Here is a 22050-nt window from a genome sequence, read left to right on the forward strand (position 1 = left end):
AACCTGTAATTTCCCAGAAAACACAGCCAGATGATGCTCATAACTATGAAAGAGACAGGAAGAGCCTGAGATTCAGTTCCACAGGCCAAACTCAGGAAAGGAAATCAGATAGAAGATGTATACAGATAATAAACTGGTCTCCTTTCTGCTGAAGATCTGACTAAAGGCATATTCTACTCACAGTACAATGCTCTGCAGAGACAAACAAATTAGTTTAGATACTACAAGCAGTGTCTCCTCAAAACAGCACAACTGAGGAAAATGAAAACAACCCCAAAGCAGGCTAAAATGACTCTGTTCTCCTACAGGACTCTGCTCTCCCTGCAGTTTCAGTCTAGCACCATGTACCCAAATCTCTGATGTCCCCGTGCTGTTTTACATTTAATGAGACACAAGTAGCAGCAAATACATCCATGGGCCACCTGCAGCGTTCAGAGCCAGCGTCACCAGCAAGGATTTGGTTTCCTAAATCACAGCATCTTGTCTGATGAGAGGAACCACTGCTGGGGAGAGGCAGAACCCACCTGATCTGGACCAGGAAGAACATCTTTGCAAACAGGCTAAATCCAGTGAGGTGGCTTTAAACTGTTTTGGGGATTTTTTAGGAAATAGAGACCAAGGCCCTGAGGCAAAAGAGAAAAACCTTTTACTGCTGTGGGCAAGGGTGTCCTACAGACTTCCTGATCAAGGAACCTGGACATCTGCTGAGAGGACAGCACAGCACTAGACTGGCAATGCAAATTATGGCACTGCATTGGTGACCATTTCCTAACACAGCCACTGAAGGGGCTCACCAGCAGTAACACTGCTGCTGCTCACAAACAGGCATGAACTGGCTGGTGGTCCTTGTCCAGTGGCCTGGGTTGCAGTGACCTCAAGATGACTGAGCTGAGGACATGGAGAAAGGCTGAAAAGGTAATCAGCAGAGTGAGGAGGGATTTTGCAAGTGCAGATTTACGTTTATTAAAGAGAACAGCAGGGTAAAATCCCAGGGGAACAGGCATAAGGTCGAAGTGTTCCCAGGAGAGCTTCTTGATGTCTGAGAATTCAGGCAGGAAGAAGGCACTATGTAAAGACTAGGAGTTTCGGCAGGAGGCCCACTTGGCTTAGGAAGAAGCTTTTTGATGAGCTAAAATTTAGAAAGAAAAAGGGAGATGAAAACCAGGACAGGCAAAAAAAGACAGAGTACAAAAGAACTGTTCAGAAACTTCAGGACAAAATCAGAGAGGCCAGAACTCACCTGAAGACAGGCCTAGGGAGGGACATTTTGGGAATGTAGGGAAGCCATGGGCATGACGGCTGTAAAAGGAAGTTCAGAAAATGTGTGGGTGACAGACAGGGGAGAGAACTCAGTGACAGACAGCAAGAAAAGACTCAACGTCTTTTTTGTCTCAATCTTTACACAAAAAGCTGCTGCACATACCAGCACGCTTCATGTGAGACGCTGACTATGTAATGTGAATATCCCTTCAAACTACCCTTCCCGAGACTAAACCAGAAAGTCAAATAACCAAAGATACTGCAGAACTGAAGTACAATAAATGATTTATCTCATAATCCCAGTGTACTCCCTGTTTGTCTTACACTGACTCTCCATTCTTGAAGCTAGACATACCCTTTAAAGAAATATTCTTGGGCTATTTGAAACATGCAATTTACTTGCTCCAATTACAGCTGTGTATCAGTGTGAGTAAGTCATTTTGAAACAGTTTCAAGTTTGTTATTCTCTGTAAATTACAACCAGAGATACCCAGACTGTCTCATCAATCACGGCAAGACTGAAGAAACATGTTTCCAGTAGACTTTAACTGCTCATAAACTCTGATAATTTTATCCTGTTGAATTGCTTAGTGCCCTGTGTTGGTGCTGTAAAGGACAAGCAAGCAAGCTAGAGCCACAGCCAGAAAGATCTGGGGAAATGAGGGGGAAAGTACTGTTCCTTTAATCTGTTGAGGTCATCTTGTACCCTCCCCATCAAAGCATCTGAAGCACCTCTTTACAGTGTCTTTTCTAGATCCTTTGTCACATCAGGTGATATTTGCTCTCTTACTCTCTCCCCTGGTTTCAAGAGAAACTGTTTTCAAGACTTATGCAGTTGTCTGTGACTGGAAAATGTAGGTATTCTTTATATAGGGAAAAACAAGCAAAAACTTTTTAAGAATAAAAGGTGCTTTTATTGTGTTTAGAGAGAAAAATAACAATTCTGCCTTTTTTCTTTTTTAAGTGAGAAATCATAAAATATTCTCATGCTACATGAAAACATGAGATTACCTGAAATTATCTTAACTTCCCATGGTTGCCAAGATATCACATGTATAAGAACTTATGTACTATATACTTACTTGTCTCTGTTCTTACCTAAACTGAACCCTGGAAGAGGCCTCATCCCTTCCCCCAAAATAGTCCTGCAACAGTTGTTTCACACATCTTGAACAGAATGGTGAGCACCACAGCTGACAACACTGTTCCTTTAGCTTGACAGTTACTTTCTAAAATTACCCTATCATATTTAGTTACTTAATCTTCCTACAGTCCAATTATGAAGGCATTTCTTATTGAGCACAGTATTAATTTATAAATATTAATGAAATCATAAGCCTTATCTATTGAGCATGGTATTGACCTCGTATTCTCCTGATTATTATTTAAATCTATATAAAGATAATTTAAACTCTCAATTAAACAGTCAAAATCCTGCAAAAACTCCTATACTACTTCTATAAACTGGAGAACGTAGGAGCAAGAAAATCAGTAATACTGGATTATATTAGGAAAAATTTCTTCACTGAAAGGGTTATCAAGGACTGGAAAAGTCTGCCCAGGGAAGTGGTTGAGTCACCAACCCTGGAGGAATTTAAAAGACATGTAGATGTGGTGCTTTGGGACATGGTTTAATGGTGGACTTGGAAGTGTAAATGGTTAGACTCTATGATCTAAGGGGTCTTTTCTAATCTAAATGATTACATAATCTTCTTTTTACCTTCAAAGCAAGATATATATCTGCTATAGCTCAGAATTAAATTCTACAAAGAAGAAACTATTTTGGAGATGAAACTTATTTTCCATTTGGATTTAAAGTTTGATTTTATATTTCCCACTACTTTGTATTTTTCTAAGTTACTAAGCTGGATAAAGTTTTTAACACTGTTATATAGTTATTGCTATATTTTCAGTTTCCTAAAGAAACATTTGTTTTTAAAATCTCACACTGGACTAAATGAATAAAAGCAAACAAACACACATCATGATTTCTGTGAGGAAATAAAACACAGACAATAGTGAAAACATCTGCTTCCAAAAAGTCAAACTAACTCGATATTCCAAATAAAGATGAGATTTCTGATTCTATGAACATCTTACAAACTCTGAGGCAGCTGTGAACAGCAGTCCTACAGAAACCTACATCCAAATCTGATTAAAAACAGACCTTTTTCCCCTCAAAGCAAACCAAAAAGGAATCAACTTTCTATCCTCTGACCCACAAACCAAGTCTTCATTGAAAACCTTGTGCTAGTGCTGTGAACCTCAGCATTCATCAGGCCGATGGATTCTTAAGGTCCCAGGTTCCACTGGACTTTACCATGGAACACTACAAACACAGTGGTACAGTAAACACTGTAAACTGCCAAGGCATATTGTGGAATAATGAAAATCACTTCCTACAATCACACCAAAAGAACAGTAACTTCTGATGGCTTAGTACTAAGAGATACCATTTTTAACAGTTTTGTTATGTTTTTGAACTTTGGTGCCAAAAAGACAGTGATAGGTCTTTCGAGTGCTTTAAAAAAAAAAAATTAAAATCTCATTACACTTTAATTCCCACTGAAATCAAAGAAATGCAAAACCCACCAGAAATAAAGCTTGTAGGAATGCAACCATGGCTGCAGCAAAATACATTTCTGACCAAAGCATAGCAATAAATCAGAGGCAAAATGAGAATACAGGAGTCTCATCCTGTTATCCTAATCCTGCTCCCCAGTATGGCCAAATAGCTTTAGAGCACCTAAGTAACAGCTACAAGGTCCAATCCATATGACAGAGGCAAGAGCTGATGCAGAAACCTTCTTAGATGGTACCTCAGTTTAGAGTCCCTAGGTGGAACAAGGCCTCATAACCTCAAAGATCTAATCAGGGACCAATGCAGACACAGGGAGAAACTGTGGCATATTTTCAACAAGCTTCATTTTTCTCATCCATTGAACTATCCTTCACATGTTTTGATGTTTATAAGCCATGAGGCTCTCGGTACAGCAGCTCAATCAAACAAGGCTCAATCAAACAAAGTGGGCAGCCAAGAAGCAGCCAAGGGCTCCAGGGTCACTGAAGGGCACAGAAACTGTCACCACTCCAAAGGACTGAAGCACAGCTACACAGCTATGCAAAACAACAGATTTTTTTCCCACAACTAACTAGAAAAAAATCTAGGACTTCCAGCAACAGGCATGTCTGTCCTTAATAACTACTTTACAGGCAGCCAGGATATGAGGGGACATTATTGCATGCACAGTGTGAGATAGAACAGCAAAGGGAAGACCACATTCCGCTCACCCTCCTCATCCACAGTGCAGCTGATAATGGCAGCTTCCCCCAGCCCAGTGAAGCAGGTGGAACACAGCGTTTGCAGCCAACAAAGTTGATTTTATGGTGCTGCACTGCAAGTCCCAGACAGAATCTTACCAGCAGTGAAGTTCTTCAGGGGCTACGGACTCCCAGGCCCAACATAGAAGTATCTTCTACAGATATTCAGAGTGCAGTACCAACCCTCTGAAACGAACTACAGCTCCTCCCTTTGTTGATAAGGTGATACCTAATTGGGCATAAAGTTATTTAGGGCATCACTCATCAACAAATTGCTCGTGCTACCTGTTTGATTACCAGAAACCACAGGAAATTTTAGGGCCTTCTCCCTCTTTCCTAGTTCTAAATCCTCACCTTTCAAAGTAATATTTCATTTTGATTACCTAAAGAGTTCCCACAGAATGACTACTGATTATATTTAAATGACATATTCAATTGAACAGAGGAGTACCCAATAAACACATTAAAAAGAACATTTGTACTTCAGTAACATATTTGCTAGCAAATAAGATTTTATTTATAGCTACCAGCCTTTCTTTGACTATTTAACAGAACTATAATGCCACCAGCTGCCAAACTGAAACAGAAATCTCTCTAGTGTCCTAATATGTCAGGCCACTTCATCTCTGGGATAATGGATTTTTTCTCTCCTTTGACTTAAGAAAAAATTTTTACTTTGCCATAATTGTTTCTAAATGTGTTCTTTTCTGTTCCAACACACAGAAGCATTTTATCTCTACCATGAAGAGTTGCTGATAGTTCCTTTAAAACCTTGAATGTACTACCAAAAAAGCAGTATCTGTGAGAGGACACAGCTAGAAAGTGAGTTTTCATATGTAATTTACAACAAATTTCGCTTGTGATAAATGAAATATCAAATAAAAATAACAGCAATATTTTAATCAAATAATCTGAATAAAACAGTAAGTACTTACCATATGTGGTATATATAGATTATTTCATTTTCTTCATAAACAGCCATTAGCAGGGTCTCCATCTAAACCTTGAAACAAAAAAACCTAGCCAGAACACCAAAATCTTTATGTGAAAGAAATTATCAACACAATTATTTTCTAATGCAAAGCAAGTGCTCTACTATCTAAACTTATCCATGACTTGTGGAGAATAACTTAATATCTATGAGGTCAATTCTTTAACAACTAGAGATTCACCCCAGTGAACAAAGGTCTTGAGAATTCAGTGAAGCCACACCCTTGGACTGGAGATCTTCATATAAACCATAGTTTAACATTTTTATTTAATACTTGTTCTGAGAGAGAAACTTACAGCTTCAACTTGACAACTTAAATAGGCTAGGCATTGCAAAAACATTTTAAGACATAAGCTCTCTCCAAAGGGATCATGGTACAAGTTAATTTTAAACTAGTTTAACAGCTAGTTTCTGACATAAAATTAGGGCTTCAGAAAAAGCAAAGAGGCTTGATGTATTGTATCAATACACTTATTAGAAGTCTAAATCCTGCACTATATTTAAATAGACAGCATTTAAATACTTAGCTAAATGGAAAGCACTCAAATTATGAGCTACAGCTGTAAAAATAACAGCTGCTCTACTTATTCTTCCTTGAGGATCTGGTTAGATTAACACATATGTAACACGTAATTTATTCATTGGTTTCTGAGTAGAAACGTAAAGTAGCTAGACTGAACTATAAAAAACAGGTTAGTATAATTTCTCCTTTTAACACAGTTAAGAAAGAGCAATATGAATCCTGTCAGATTGTAGAAGGCTTTTTTTTCTTGTTTTAGAACAGCTAATTTAAGCACATGATTCAGTTATCTCAGCACTGATGGATTAGGCCAGGAAAATACAGTCAACGCTACTTTAGGAACATCTTGATTCTCAGATTCTAAAATTCAAATACAGAACTGTAAGCTCTAAATACAAACCACCAAACAGTTACAGAAACACAACAGGAAGCTTTGGGCTTCTCTAAGCACACATCCTTTAAGCTGTTAATTTTGAAATAAATCATTTAGGAGTCTGATGATTAATACCTAATGCCTTGAAGTGGTTAGTATGAGGAAAACAGCACAGCTCTCTCCTAATGCCCGACTGGCCCACTATGGGCAAGTCTAAAATCATCATGTGGCTTTAATATCAGCTAGACTAGTAAGACTTTGATAAATCCTGACAGATGTTGCATTCATGTGGTATTTCTCAGATTTTTATATTAATGCATGGAATTGGAACCAGAGGTGATAGGCTTCTGCAGTAGAGATGAGACTGGTTGGTAAAGGCATTTTCCATGAAATAAGAACCCCCCCATACCTTAGGAAGTTGCTCTAAGGCAAGTGCAAAGGGCTTCAGTGCACAGTAATTAAATCTCTCTTTCATTTAATGTCTGAAGTTCATTTATAACAGAAAAAATAAATAAATCAGGACTAACAGGCTGTGGGCAAAAGTCTGAAAAAAAAAGAGTTTTATGACCTTCCTAGTAAAGACATGATGATTGCAGCTGATAATCAGAGATACCTGGCAGAGGCACCAGGGTTGTTTGGCCTTTTCTTGGAAAATGATGATTTGCAGCTTCATAATTCATTCATCAAGATCAGACATAATTTCCAAATAAACATGTACGATCTACAACCTAGGTTTTTACAAATTGGCCTCAAATGTATTCAAAAATCACATGAAATTTTCCCCACAGTCTTCAACACGTGTTCCAAACTTCAACTCAATACCTGTAGAACTAAAACCCATTTTTTTTTAGGTTTTACTAGAACAACATTTAAAATAAACTTCACGATCACAACACAGTTGTTTGAGTTACATATTTAACTTTTTAAGCACATAAGAAAAGAGCAATGGGACAAAGAAGAGCAGGCAATCATAATGCAGCCAAGCTGTGTCCACAAAGATGTGGTGTGCAATAAGTAGAAACAGAGTGTGGCATATGGGGACTGTCCAGCACTAGTTACACACTATACCAGTTGGTACTACAGCAGAAGAAATTTTTAAGAAGGGATTTCAAAATGCCATGGTATCCTTAATTTACGAAGCACAGAACTGGATTTTTCCTTTTATGGATGAAAACTGTTCATTCAAATAAAGGCCATTGAATGTGAGCAACAGGTGTTTCATCAGGCTCAGTTAACCATATAGGATGTGCAATTACACTGAACAGATGTACACAGAATATAAAGAAAGGATAAAAGTCAAGTGAAATATCACAAAGCATCTTAATACAGTAAAATGTCTATACATCTAGGCATTTGAAAGTAAATGAGCCAAATCCTTTCCGTTTTTACTCAAGCAAATTCCCAATAAAGCCAACAACAGTTTGCTCATTAGGGTACTTAAAACTTGCATGAGGACTACTGTTCCCCACAGAGGCCTCCTCAGAAAATTAAGATCCCTATTTCCTACTGAAAGTAGAATGAAAAAAGGTGTTTAAGGCCTAAAAGCCATCTTCACAGAAAGATAATTATTTCCTAGCTCTGCTGAAAATTGCTCATCTAATGCTGCAATCACTGTGAGGAAATCCACAGCTTGTGCTATGAAACAGGCCAGACTAAATTGTTAGTCACCTCTGTTTTCTGATCATCCATGTCTCTCTGAATGCTTAGTGCTATGACATCAAAGCAACAAGTGACAACTTTTGACAACAAAAGTTTTCATACATTAAATCACAAAACAAAAAGAATAAATATTTCAAATATTAAGTATTTTTAATTATCTTAATAGCATCTTAGTATTAGAGATCAAATAGATCAAAGGTACATCAACTTTCATGAAAATAGTTCAGCTATAGTTTATAATTTACCAAAGGTCACTCACTGCACATACCCTAAAAATGTCAGCAACACTTTATACAGAAAAACCAGAGTACTTCCTAACTGTGTACTTCCTCTGGCACAGAATGGCAACAACAGTGTGGGTTTGATTTTTTTTTTATTTTCCTGAAAGTTATTCAATGCCTCCCTTCAAGAGAGAGTTACTATCAATTTCACACTGTTTTTTCAAACTTGTCTAAAAAAACATTAACTTCCAAGTAGTGACAATGTGCAATTACACTCAGTACAATGTTTCCAACTCTTTAATTTTATACCCATCTCCCCTAGGTACTAAAGTGTATATACGAAATCTAAATTACACACAAACAAAACTGTAACATCTGCATCTATGTTTCTCATACTCTACATTTGATCTACAATTACAACATATTTTCTAAATTTTACCCATGAATATCCCTATGGAAAAACTGCAATCAATGCAGTAAAATACTGCATGTCTAGTCAAGCAACAAACGACAGAATAAGAGGAAAAAACCCCCAGACTGTACAATTAAATATATATTCTGTGACATGTTTATCCACAGAAGATTACTATACTATATAAAAGGACCAGAAAAGAGCAACAAAAAACATTTTACAAATTAATCTAAGACTTGGATAATGCTTACAGAGAGAATTATAATTATTGCTATAAAGACTGTTAGCCCTGAGAGAGAAACTATTTTGCTTTTTATATGTCAACAAATGTACAGAACCACAAAGGGCTGGGGTTTTTGTTGACATTTTCATCTGCCTGATCTCTGATGATTCTGTCAGACATTTCAGCACCGAGGCAAGGCACAGTGAGCACAACAAATAAGCAGACCTAAAGGACTCTTCAGGATAGTCATGGCTCAAGTTTTCCCTAAGGAACAAAGAGTTCACATTATTCTTCTTCTTCTTACCAGCAAGAAAGGCAAACACTTCCTTTTATCCTGTGTAAAATCAAGAATGCCACTTGAAGGTGAATGCCACTTCTTTAAACAAACAAAACATAGTACAGGTGCAGAGGTGCAGAGTACATATAGAAAAAGTTGTAAAAATTTGTTATTTCAAAATAACAAAGGGCTGTGTTTGTCGTTGTTGGGACGGACTACGACATATAATATTCATCAAGAGAGTTTATTGGAAAGAATAATGAAGCAACAGCAGCCACAAGCTGCAATTTACAGCCTCTTAAATACAGTTCTTTTGGTACATGTATACCACACAGATAGGTCAACTTAAACACACAAACTACAATTCTCACAGCTAATAGGTAGATTTTAGTTGGACCTTCTCAGTTCTACTTTCTCACAACATTTCTGTGCACCTGTCCCTGTTTTCCTTTGATGTTTATATTTTTCTCAGTCACTCTGTTCAAAACAAGTCCTCGTTCTCATGAGACAGTGTTCCCCGTTCCCACGGGACAGTTCTCTCCTGCTGCTCCTCTGCTCTCTCAGGATGCATCAGTACATTGTCAGGACCAGGGCCTCCATTCTCAGCCACCCTCTCGCTCCACCTCAGGGGCTTGGTCCAGCCGAAATTCCCCACGTGTTATTTCTTTTTAAAACCAGTTATTTTTTTTAATCTATTAAAGGTTGTTCCTAATATTTAAAATACTATAATAGTGAAAGCAGACAATTGTCCTTGAAATCCAGTGCACTCAGAAATGTTTGGAGACTTAAGCCCCAAGTCTTTGCATAAAATCTAGTCTGCATATTTACACAGTATCGTGCTGAAAGAAAAATTTTAAATAATGTCAGAATAGTGCTCATTAAAGTTACAATTATACTAGACTTCTCTGCACACGATTCCATCAGGAATTTGAATCATACTGAGCCGCTGGAGGTGATTGGGGGGGTGGAAAAGCACAGCTGCTTTTCACCCCTGAAGGTCTACGTGCACAAAGCCCAGCTCAACTGGGAACAGCCATCATTGTTTGACAAGAACTAAACTCTGTCTCTAACAGGATCCAAAGACTGACAGGATTTCACAGAGCTGGATGAATTTTCAACGTGTGCTACCTGCACTCTTTATAAATGTTTCTAATCACCCTATCTTCATGCAAAAAATCATGAATTCAAGAAAAGTTTAAATATTTTTATATCCAGTGGAAATGTATAATAATTGCAGCCTTAGGTCAGCAGTTTCCATCTTCTGTACATATCACAAGACCTGTGATAGCCTGTACCATTGAAATTGTACTTCCACAGCTCTTTGAATAAAGAAAAGAAACCATGTTGACTGTTGAGCAGAATGAAGCACTCGAGAAAATGTAACATCCTCTACATGCCAACATGGAAAAAAGAAGGAGCTACAGGCACAGTTCTAACCATCATAAAGAATGAAGAAGATAGAGAAAGAAAAATAAAGCCTAAGATTCTAAACAAATATTTATACAATTCAGAAAAAAAATGCCCTGAGGAATACAAAAACTAAACAGTACATATGAACAAAATCCAAATGCAGTATCAAAAGATACGTATAGAAGATCAAACTCTTTGCTGCTCAAGACTTTGTAAAAATGCCATTTTAATTATCTGTGTATATTTACAGCACTGGGATAATAACCAGTTTAAATCCTGCACATCTTTTGCTGTATTTTCCCAGTATTTCAAGGACACATATCTTAAACTTTACCCCATACTCACCATCTACCAGTAAGATTTTCCCTCTATACATGACATATTGTTACTTTGCTAAAAGCCAGATCACTGCACCCGATCTGAGAAAAACAGACAGAGAAAAATCTCCCATTAGCTGAGCAACTGCATCAGAACAGGCTGGCAAAGGGACCCAGTGGGCCAGCACAACAGTTTGGTAAGAGCAAGAATGGCCTGCACTGAGAACTGGCTGTGCTGTGTTACATTTGTGCCACCCCAGCTCTTTTTCTATCAGCACATCTAATAATTAAACACATGACATGCCTGTCATGTTTTAAGTCATCTGAGCTGCAGCAATCAGAATTCCCGTTTGAATAACGTAAATCATCATAATGCAACCTCAGTCCCCTCTCTACAATCAGCAGCACAAACAGCCATTCCACAGTGTTCAGATGTTGACCTCTGAGACTTCAGGTAGTGTTGACTGTCCACTGACAAGCCTGAAAATATGATATGACAGACTCAACCATAAAAATACAACAATAACCTTTCTGATTTTATTACTTGTCATCTACTACATGTATTAAAAAAAAATCCTAAGCAAATCTCCTCTGGGAGGATTTGAAAAGCTGTGATTTAACAGATATTTCAGTATTTTCAGAAAGGAGAGGTATCTATGTTCTATATCCCCAAATCCCACCCGATAGAGGGGTACAAAGACAGCAGCTACTACTTCACAGTTTCAAGCAATACTTTACAACTGTTCCCTATGGAAAAACAGCCATCATCTGATCAGCAAGAATTTATATGAAAAGCCAGATTTATGCTCCTACTGAAGTCTGCAGAAGTTCTACTGCACATTTTAATGTGCACTGCTTCTCACCTTGCACAGAAACCTCACTACAGGGAAAGAGATTCCAACTCTCCAAAATGCTAATGGCATCTTCCAATTTTTGCAATAGATCAGACAGGGCTTCTACAGAACAGTCTTCTGCATTTCACTACTCTGATTCGTCTGCTCAAGAAGGTGAAAATTAAAACAGCACTCATCTCATAATTAATATACTACAACGCATACACGTCAGGTGTTTAAATTAGGCTGCACAGGCAATTGCACACTTGATATGGCAATTCTGAAGTGTTCTTTAGAAAGTATTCAAAGGTATAAAATTTCCAAGTTCTTAAAAAAGGAAACACATTCTATTAGATAACAGGAAACTTAATCCCTTCACAGATCACCTGCAACTTTGCAATCATAAGGTCTACTGGAAAATTCTCTGCCACTTGAACCAAGGAGGTCACTTAGCTATAAAACATACCAGTCTGTGCTCTTAAGGAAGAACTCGGCCAAAAGTACATACCAAGAACATACTTACTTACTTGAGTACTGCTTCACTTCTCATGTCAGCAACGATGCCATGCAGACTTCTAGCACCAGAGGGGATGCAGTACTCAAGTAAGCTTGTGTTGCACTCTAGGCTCTGCAGGAGACTGATATCAGAGTTTCTCCTCCCCTTCCAGTAATGCCTCTTCCATTGCTTTCAACCCATTTCCAGTCTCTGTTCAGGAAGCTCCAGCACATAATCACAACGACCAGGTACTACAAATCTCCTCCATACATTCAGAGTTTTGATTTCTTTCCACCTGAGCTCCACAGTGCCAGTCCATTCCTTCTCCCCCAGTATCCTTTTTCAAGGTACTCTTGCCAGCCAGTTCCTGCTCTATGTCAAATCAAACAGTGATTCTTCCTTTACTCTGCCCCCTTCCAGCAGAGAGCTCTGATCCCATTCAAAAGAGAGAATACCAAAAAACATCTCTGATCTAAATCACACCAGAATTGCAATTAGAGAAAGTTCAGTTTGGTTCTGCATCAGGAAATATTCCCTGTATGCCAAACTGACAGAAAAGGTATTAAAAAAAAAAAAAAAGCCTATCTAGCCACTTCTACCAACACTTGAATGAGATTATTTGAAATGTCATTTTTCAGAGGTTTACAAATTGGTCAAGCAGAGTGGGTATTCACAGGGATAGTGAAAGACACTCTTGAATATAGTCAAATTGATTATATTCACCTTGTCAAATTGAAGTTCCTCCTTCAAAGCATGCACGTACTACAGCTTTTTCAAAGAAAGGTTGATGGAATTTTTTTCTTTTTTTAACACACAAAAGAATACCAGGCATTTTCTTGTGAGGTTTCTGGTCAAAGCTAAGTTGGTAGTTTTGACTATAATTTTCTGTGAAAAATCAGGCTGAGGTCAACCCAAGAAAAAAAAAATATTGTTAGCCTCAATGGTTAGCAGCTGGTCAAAGTTGAAAACTGGAAATACAATCCTGCAAAACAAAGTGTATTGTCTTCAATAACAGAGCACTACCAACTCTACTACAAAACTTCTCTCACAGTTAAGAAATATAATTCAATCATCTTTGTGGTAATTTTGACTGGATGACAGAACAAATGATTGACAATAAACGTGAAATACTCTAAATTCTGAAAAAATTAACTGAAAAAATGGAAAAAAAATTAAATCTTCCCCAGCTCATTGTAACTGATGAAAATACCTATGTTGAAATGAAGAGAAACAACAAAATCTTTAACAGATGTGACACTGTATTCTACAAACCAACCCTCCGTTTTCTAACAGTGACTAACAAATTGAAGTCAAATCCTATCTCATACCTAACAGCCCAAGACACAAGCAGATGGTTTTAATCCCACCAAGGAAATTTTCTTCTCCACTGAGAACTGTGAGGTGACATAGCCATCCACTTTCATCAAAGTCCTATGTTCCATTAGGAAATCTGGACCTCGGGGGATGTAGAGAAAGATACATGCTTGAGGCAAAATACTTGCACTAGTAAGTTACACCAACTTTATCCTCCGATGGCAGGAAGTGTCCAAACTATGACCTTGTTCACAACACCAGGCACTTTTACCACTACACAGAAAGCAGTTTCCCATACAGCCATTTTCTCCCACAGGACCCCCATCACCTCAAAACAAAACGAGGTCTCCAAGATCACTGGCAATCCCTGGCACTATCAACTGTACATTTCTCTTCCCTGGGCCTATACACAGAGGGATTAATTGTATAAAATAACTGCATCAAATCACCCAGTGACGGTTATTAATAAACTCGTAATGAACATGAATGTAAACGTACTGTTTTCTAGACCCTGTGTCTTTTCATGTTTTACTATTTACTAGCAATAGGACAATTCCAAGTGGAATGTTTTGCTGTTTTCCAGTTATCTCTAATCATCCCTATGCAGTAGTTACTTACAACTGATGTTTGCCCTTCTTTATTTCAGTTCAAATAATAACATCACAACTATAACATGTAAGAGAATAGACAGAAGAAAACAAAAACACTCTCGTAACTATTCGCTTCAGGGAAGCCCCAAAATATTAGTTAGATACACTGAAAAAAGAAATGTTGTCAGGATATTGATGGAAGCTTTTGACCACAACACAGTTCTTTCACAAAATCTATATCCTAAGTATTCACTTCCTTGTTTCAGCAGGACAGACCCTTATGAATCAAGTTCTGTCCACGATTCTACTCAAACTCCAGCACACTACCTGCTCCTTGAAGAACTGCCATGACTCTCAATTCCCAGTCCCCTTCCTCATTTCATAGAATACAGACACAGTAAAATCCCGGTGGAAAGACCAGACCAACTCTTGTTCAGATGGCAGCCAGAATTTAACTAATCTTTTGAGCCACTGGGAATGTTTTAATTTTCAGATGGAGTTCAAACTTCATATTATAAATTTTTAGACAAGGAAACCTGCATTTCCTATGAACTAACAACTTTATTTTAGACACATGTACAGCAATACGTGCGCAGTTCAGAACTAGCAATGAAACAGAATAATAAAGCTTTGGGAAGGCAGGGGGCTGCAGAGTGACTTCCCCCAACCCTGGCTTTGAGGTAGGCAGTGATGGTCCCTATAGGACTCTGCCAAGCAGAGATAACAGGCACTGTCAAAACAGGTTTCCTAAAGCAGATTGCCTAACAATCTGGGAAGGGCAGGATCCAAAGATTTCCCAAGGAGAACATTTTCACATCCAATCAGCCTTCCAGCTCTGCCCAGACAGTCCATAAAGAGCTCATATAGCAGGCTCAGATGTGATGGAGGGCTAAGAAAAATCAGTCCGGTAGAAACTAGATGAAGTCTAAATTATTTTTTTAGTAGTTTACTGAGGAGAAACTTGTTATGAACCTTTCTTATCCTGTGTCATTTCCTTTTTTCTTTTATTTTAAATGACTGGTGAGATACAGTTACATTGTGATTTTTTTTCCAAATAAATTATGAGGTATTAGCATATGCCTCAGTCAAAGGGAATTTTTTTTTTAAATAATCATGAATGCTCAATCCAGCCTACAGATATAATAATCACCCGTGGGAATGGGACTTAATATACCAATCTTCAAACATCATAGTCTCTCTCTCCACTGGCCATATCTGAAAGGCTAAGAAATATCACACAAATATTTCAGCCAACCAACTTCTGGAAATCCTGTAAATATTATTTAAAAAACATTTTCTGGACTATAATTGAAATGTTTACATTTTTCTAAATAAAAAAATTATATTTTCAAAATAAGGACACTTCCATCTCTGCAGTCACTATGATAATAATTAAACACATCTAACATAACCAAATCAGCAGACTTAGCCAGCAAACAAAGAAACAAAAAGTATCTTATGAGATATTGAAAATAAATATATTCCATATGCTTTAGAATATTTTATAATGGAGTCTTAAGCTATGGATGCAGTTCCATATGCACAAGGTGTATGACTATATGCAGATAAATATCTGGTTTATTTATCCTTGTAGGTAAACAAGTAGACCTCATAGCGGCAGTTCAGGGAAGATGGGTAAACAAAGAGAAAATAGAGTCAGACAAGGAAGCAGGCCAGATTATATTTCACATTCAATATTACTCACTTAAAAATAAAGGAAAAGTCAACAGAAAGGCAGAGATAGTAGTATAATCAATTGCACATTACACGAAAGCAAAAAGATACACTAATCCAAATGGCATCTTTCCCTCAGTTTTTCATTACTGCACTGTTCAAATAAAATAAAATACAAATACTTAAAGATATAAAATGTGAATGTAAATACCTCTAGAAATTAAAATTTATGGCTCTCCTAGCAACTGTGTCTCACACACTTACATATATGCAGTATTCTGCACGGTATTTGGTGCAGGCTTTTGTGCTTTCACAGCGACGAGGGTGAATTATGGTTGCTGTGGGAACTATATCTTTGAATTTCTTGACTTGTGCTATCATCTGAACTCAAATGTTACATTAACATAGGTAAGCACTTGCTGGTTTTCTCTACAAAAAGGAAAAAGGAACCTATGTGGATGGGTTACATATTTAACTATTCTTACCACAGAAACAACACTTAGCTCCATGTCTGGAGAAGTACAGAGCTCCAATTACTGTCACCCTGTATACACAAAAAGTAAAACAGAGCCACATAAAACCTGGTAGTCAAATGTGGCAGGGTACCTATAGAAATAGTACATGACAAGGTCATTAGAAGTTTGGGGGTTGCAATCCTCCTTTATTTGTTCAGCTTTGCAACCACAGGGCTTGAACACATGCTTTCTTTCAGGCATTTGATAAGAGGAGGTATATAAATATCTATATACACCTTTGTCAGATGCTTTGCAGCTTCTTTGTAGGTAAGTGATCTTTGCAAGTCTGACAGGGCTGTCACAGTCAGTATTGCCCAGCCCCAGTCAGCACAGGCATTGCTCTGGGTACTTTATGAACTTGCAGTAAAATAAAGCGGTTTCTGCCATATGAGTATTGAGGGCTGACATTTAGGTCACAAGCTGCTATAGAGGACTCATCTCAGCATAGGAGAGAGAGAAAGCCTCTTAGTGCTACTAGAGATGTCCTCTAGCAGAAGTGTTTTCTTTCACGGTAGAATCAAGAAGCTCAAACTTTGAAGTCAGTTTCCCTGACACAAAATATTCTAGTAACTGTTCCTCCACTGGTATATTTTATGTTTTGACATCATCGGGAAAAGCCAAGTCAAGTCCTTTAACTAACCTCTGTGTATTTTTGGAATTATTACTGAACAATTATGCCTCTAAAATCATCAGATAAGATATCGGAAATACCAAGTTAATATTGCGGTATTTTTAAATTTAAATAAATTTCAATGCACAATTGCTACTTCCAGAGGTCAACATGGGTATTACATTTTAAGTGAGATTTTTAATTAATTAATTTAATTAGGAGCACGAGAAGAGGGAGAAATCAAAAAGCAACATAAAGTCAAAGTTCCTGAGGCATGGTGGCACCTTTCTGAAGAAACATCAATGCACAACACCAAACACACTCAACAGACTCGCAAGGTCCCTTTAGCTTCCACTTAGGAAAGGTGGACACTCCACTAGGGCAAATGTTCTTGGGGAGAAAAACTCTAAGAAACCCAGGAAAAGCAGTCAAAGGGAAACATGGCTGTAATGTCCTGGTTTAGAATAGAGGAAACAGCATGCACTGAAAGTAACAGCTTGCCAAGTTTAGGAACAAAAAACCTGCATGAAAAAAATCTCAAGGGAATAAAAGCCCACAATTTGAATTTTTTGTGTTGTAGTGCATAAAAAATAAGAATTATTCTTTTTTAAAATTTATTTTATCTACTTTGTATATCATTATGAAGGACTGCAAGTTAGTGCTTCCTGCAAATAAACAAAATCTGAAGCACAGGGTATTTCCAAAATAAACAATCAACTTCAAAGCAGAGTTTACAATGCTAACACAAGAGCTTATTAGAGAACCTTCAAAAATATGAGTTATCCAACAGACAAAACCATATATTGATGAAAACAGGTCTGTATTAAAAATTTGAAAGATCATGATGATTCATCAGTAAGACATATTTAACAAGAAACCACCAAGTCTTGCAAGAATAACACTTCTACTTTGCATCTTTAGGTCTAGTAATAACATAGTTTATTCTGAGTATAAAGAAAAGGATTACTAATATAATTTGTATCTCCCAAAGAAATTGCATGCTATTTTTGTCTCAGGATTTCAAGACTCTACTAAATATGGTATTTAGTTATAGTAGTTGTGTGAAGTGGAAAGCCACATCACTAACAATGCAACCGTGCTAAACAGTTTTACAACTCACTTTTGAATGACACGTGCCCCCTGTATGAATAGAATGTCAAATCAACAGCTCCCATTAGTGTCCAGATATAATTGTGTCTGAATTGAATACATCATCGTTAACTGCAATACCAAAATGGTTCCAACTAAAATAATGGAACTGTCTCTTGCACCATACTTCTGCATATTTTGTAAAAATTACATAATACAGTAGGTGGAGAAAGATTTATGAGGTTAACATTTTGCATATTCCTGCAATCAGCCCAACTGTCAACTCTATTCACTGTGACATGAGCCACTATAAAATGTGCTTGCAAATAAACGCAGCCAGAACATCTGGGGAATGTATGCACTCTGGAAAGAATTGTATTCGATGGAAGACCTAAAAACATACAAATAGGTCATCAGTTTTAAGAACACACAAATATTTTTAAGTATTATATATTTGAACTATAATAGTCGTGTACAAAATATTAAGTATATAAAAAACCCCAGTATTTATTTACGTACTTATTCTGAAAACTCCTGGAGGAAGAAAAAGTCACACATATCTACAAGTCCACCTCAGTCACTCTCCATAAGACTCGTGCTCCAGACCCTTCATTGCCCTTCTTTGGACAAGTCCCAGCACCTCAAAATTTGCACAAAACATGAAAAGTGATCCCCCACAAACATATAAGCAGCACAGCACAGTATTCCCTCTCCTCCTAATATTGAGAGTCCGCTTTAGCTTTTAATGACAAAAAAAAAGGGAATATATTATTCAGTTGAAAAGACTCACCTGCTTCTCACTATTGTAGTTCCTCAGGAAACAAAGTCACATCACTGCATCAGTTGTTAATATGAAACGACTATAATGAGGTATGATAGCTTTGAAAGATTTATCATTACAGCAGGTAGCAATCTAGAGTTCCACCAACCAATACCAGGACCTAGGTAAATCATGCATTTTAAAACATGCCCAGAGAAGTCTGGTCTCCTTCCTCACTATCTGTACAAGTTTTAATAAGCACGTGATTTAATGCCTTCTCCAAGTACCTCACGGTTCTCTACTTTTATAGCCCACAAATGATATATTGACTCACTATAAATTGCACTGCACTGCTAAGGAGATGAAAAAAAAAAAGAGAGCACATTAAAAAGCACATGGGTGTGTGCACATTAGTTTCGCCATTTTTTCATATATTTTGCTATTTTCAAAATATTTAGCTGTATGTGCTTACTGTGACAGAAGAACCACCCCTTACACAGAAAAAACACTACAATGGCCCAGAAGCCACCCCCATCTAACATGGACTTGCACTGAGGAAGGCCAGCCACCGCAAAGTCTTTCCTGCGTGCTACAGAAAATATCTATTAAACATCTACAGCATGCTAGTCAAACATCTATGTTTAAAAAGACCCAACAGGTTCAGTAAAAGGGACTGCACTCATCATACCGACCAAAGATTTTAGGGCAGTATTCAAACACAATGTTTAAAGATAAACACTGAACCAATACTGAAAACTGAGGGAAATTAAAGATCTAAGTCTCTAACGGTGTCCTTAGAAATCAGCAAACTATGAACTGAGTGACCAAAAAGGCATCACATGAAATCTCTGAAGTCAACCTTAAAACAAAACAAACAAACAACAAACAAGTCCATGCAGGGTTTTAAAGGAGATTTTGTTAAGTTGAAGAAAACTTAATTTATGTGGCAGCTCCCTCTTCTGGATCACCAAACCCTGACAATTCAACTGAAATGGCAAGATGCAGAATCTGGCTAGTAAACAGCACCTTTCACTATTTGGGGGTTTTGTCACATACCTTTAGGCAATTACAGACTTACAAAGATGTGAGCTACTGCCCATTCTTTTGAATAAGGAGTATATATCCAAGTAGCATACTGTGAGAGAAAGGCAGTTGAAATATCTGAATACTTCTAAGTCATTTTGGAATTTTTTCATCAAGCACTACCAAGACACAAAAGAAAAGATACTGACTTCTTCTTTGAATCTCTCCTCATTTTCACCATCATCATCATCATCATCATCATCATCATTGCCAGTCATCACAAATGAAGATTTGGGAAAGGTCATTACCCTTCCAGCCTGCGCAGTGGATTTTTTAGGTGAGACACAGTGTGCGCTGGACTGAGCCCACCCTTTAATCCTGAGGTTCATCCGGGGTCGAGAGAGCTCAGACGGTGGCAGCGAGGTCCTCAGGACGTAGGTTTGTTTAGAGTGACCTTCTCTCAGATGGATGGCCTTACAGGGCTGACGAGCTCCATCTGCCCGGGGAAGTCCCCTGACTGGGAATCGAACCCAGGCTGCGGCGGTGAGAGTGCCTCATCCTAACCACTAGACCACCAGGGGGCCCCTCTCCTCATTTTATGCAGAAAAAAAAAGGCATTTTACTGCATTATACAGAAAAGAACTGATTAATAAGAATATTAAAAACAGGTCACTTTCCCACTTATGTGGCCTGCAGTATGCCTTCTGAATTCATATTTGCACAAGATAAGCTTCTTGGTTGCAATTCTTGAAACGGAAGCACCTTACCTGCTTGAAATTTCTTTCAGCCTTGAAAAGCTCATACAGAGAAAAATCTGCACAGTAGAAAAAACTTTTCTGTGATTCAGCTGTTCAGACATTCTCCAAGACAGCTTGGGCCATTTCTGCAAACATTTATAAACTGGAAAGATCAGAAAATGAGTACTCTCTATCCCTATATAAAACTTAGCTCCTCAAAGGAACCCTAGCTTTCCAACTTGATCTATAATGGAAGAGGAGGCTTTGTGAAGACCTGGTGATTTTGCTGTATCTTGGCTGGAACAACAGGCAATTCTATGCTCTCTAAATTGTCCATCACTAATCAAGCTGAATGTCTGACTTCAATAAAAAAAATTTGTCTAAACAGCAAATTTGGGACCCAAACAAAATCCCTGTTTACTTCATCAGTGTAATTATTGACAAAATCATTACCTAAATTAAATTATTGCATATTTAATGAGAAAGAGAGCACATAAAAGATGTCCCTGTAAAATTCTGGAGTATGTAACTTGAAAGCATGATTTTTGACTTGCATAATCAGACATGCAACAGAGTGATTTCATCTTTCATGGTAAGTATACCAAGTGTCTCTTTAAGGATGTGGCCAACTGAAACACCCAAGGAAATTCTGATAATTCAACAATGTCCAAAACCAAAATTGCCAGAAGTTATTTGGATGGAACTGAAAGGATCATGTAAAATGGTAAGCCTTGTAGACATAGAAATAGTAAGATATTCAGAGAGAGAGTGCTAAGGTTTGCTGTGCAGGCACCTGCTGCAAATGGCAGACTTTCAATGACATAGAGGACAGACACCTTTGCCAAACTGTGCATCAGTCAGTGGACTGAGACCACCCACAACCCCCTTTGCAGAGAGAAAGGACAAAGGGAAACTAAAACCAACGCTGAGGAAACCAAGAGAAACCAGAAAACTGACTATGTAAGGGGCAGACTGGAAGGCAGTGCCCCACTAGACCTGCTGTTTAGGAGCAGAGCAGGGTTGGTAGAAGACGAGGTGGTCAGAGGCCATCTTGGGCATAACGACCAAGAAATGAGTTTTTGATTCTGTGAAGTAAGGGGGCCAACAAAACTTCTACCCTGGACTTCCAGAGGGCAGACTTTGGCCTGTCCAGAACACTGGTTCAGAGAGTCCCTTGGGAAACAGTCCTTAATAGCAGAGGGGTCCAGGAAGGCTGGCCATACTTTCAGAAGGAAATCTTAAAGGTGCAGGAGCAGGCTGTCCCTGTGTGCCAAAACACGAGCAGGTGGGGAAGAAGATCGGCCTGGCTGACCTTTCAGCCTGATCTTTCGCTGAAACTCAGGGGGGGGGAAAAAAAGAGAGTTTATGGCCTTTGGAAGGAGGGGCAGGCAACTCCGGAAGAGTACAAAGATGTCATTAGGTCAT

The 22050-nt window shown here is 38.0% G+C and overlaps 1 protein-coding gene and 1 long non-coding RNA gene across 7 annotated transcripts in view; both read right to left on the reverse strand.

Annotated features, from left to right (window-relative positions):
• The window catches only part of PPP2R2C (protein phosphatase 2 regulatory subunit Bgamma), a 193354-nt gene that overhangs the window by 163847 nt on the left and 7457 nt on the right, over positions 1–22050 (reverse strand). The gene's annotated exons all lie outside the window — the stretch shown is intronic.
• LOC127476040 (uncharacterized) lies at positions 400–20905 on the reverse strand. Its single transcript, XR_007906457.1, has 4 exons — positions 20656–20905; positions 5517–5584; positions 1241–1299; positions 400–1129 (listed from the first exon to the last, which is right to left on the reverse strand). It is a non-coding gene; the product is annotated as an uncharacterized LOC127476040 (long non-coding RNA).

The sequence above is a fragment of the Manacus candei genome, unplaced genomic scaffold (assembly GCF_025592945.1).
Source record: "Manacus candei isolate 608988 ecotype Guabito, Panama unplaced genomic scaffold, ASM2559294v1 h1tg000048l, whole genome shotgun sequence".
Taxonomy (NCBI): domain Eukaryota; kingdom Metazoa; phylum Chordata; class Aves; order Passeriformes; family Pipridae; genus Manacus; species Manacus candei.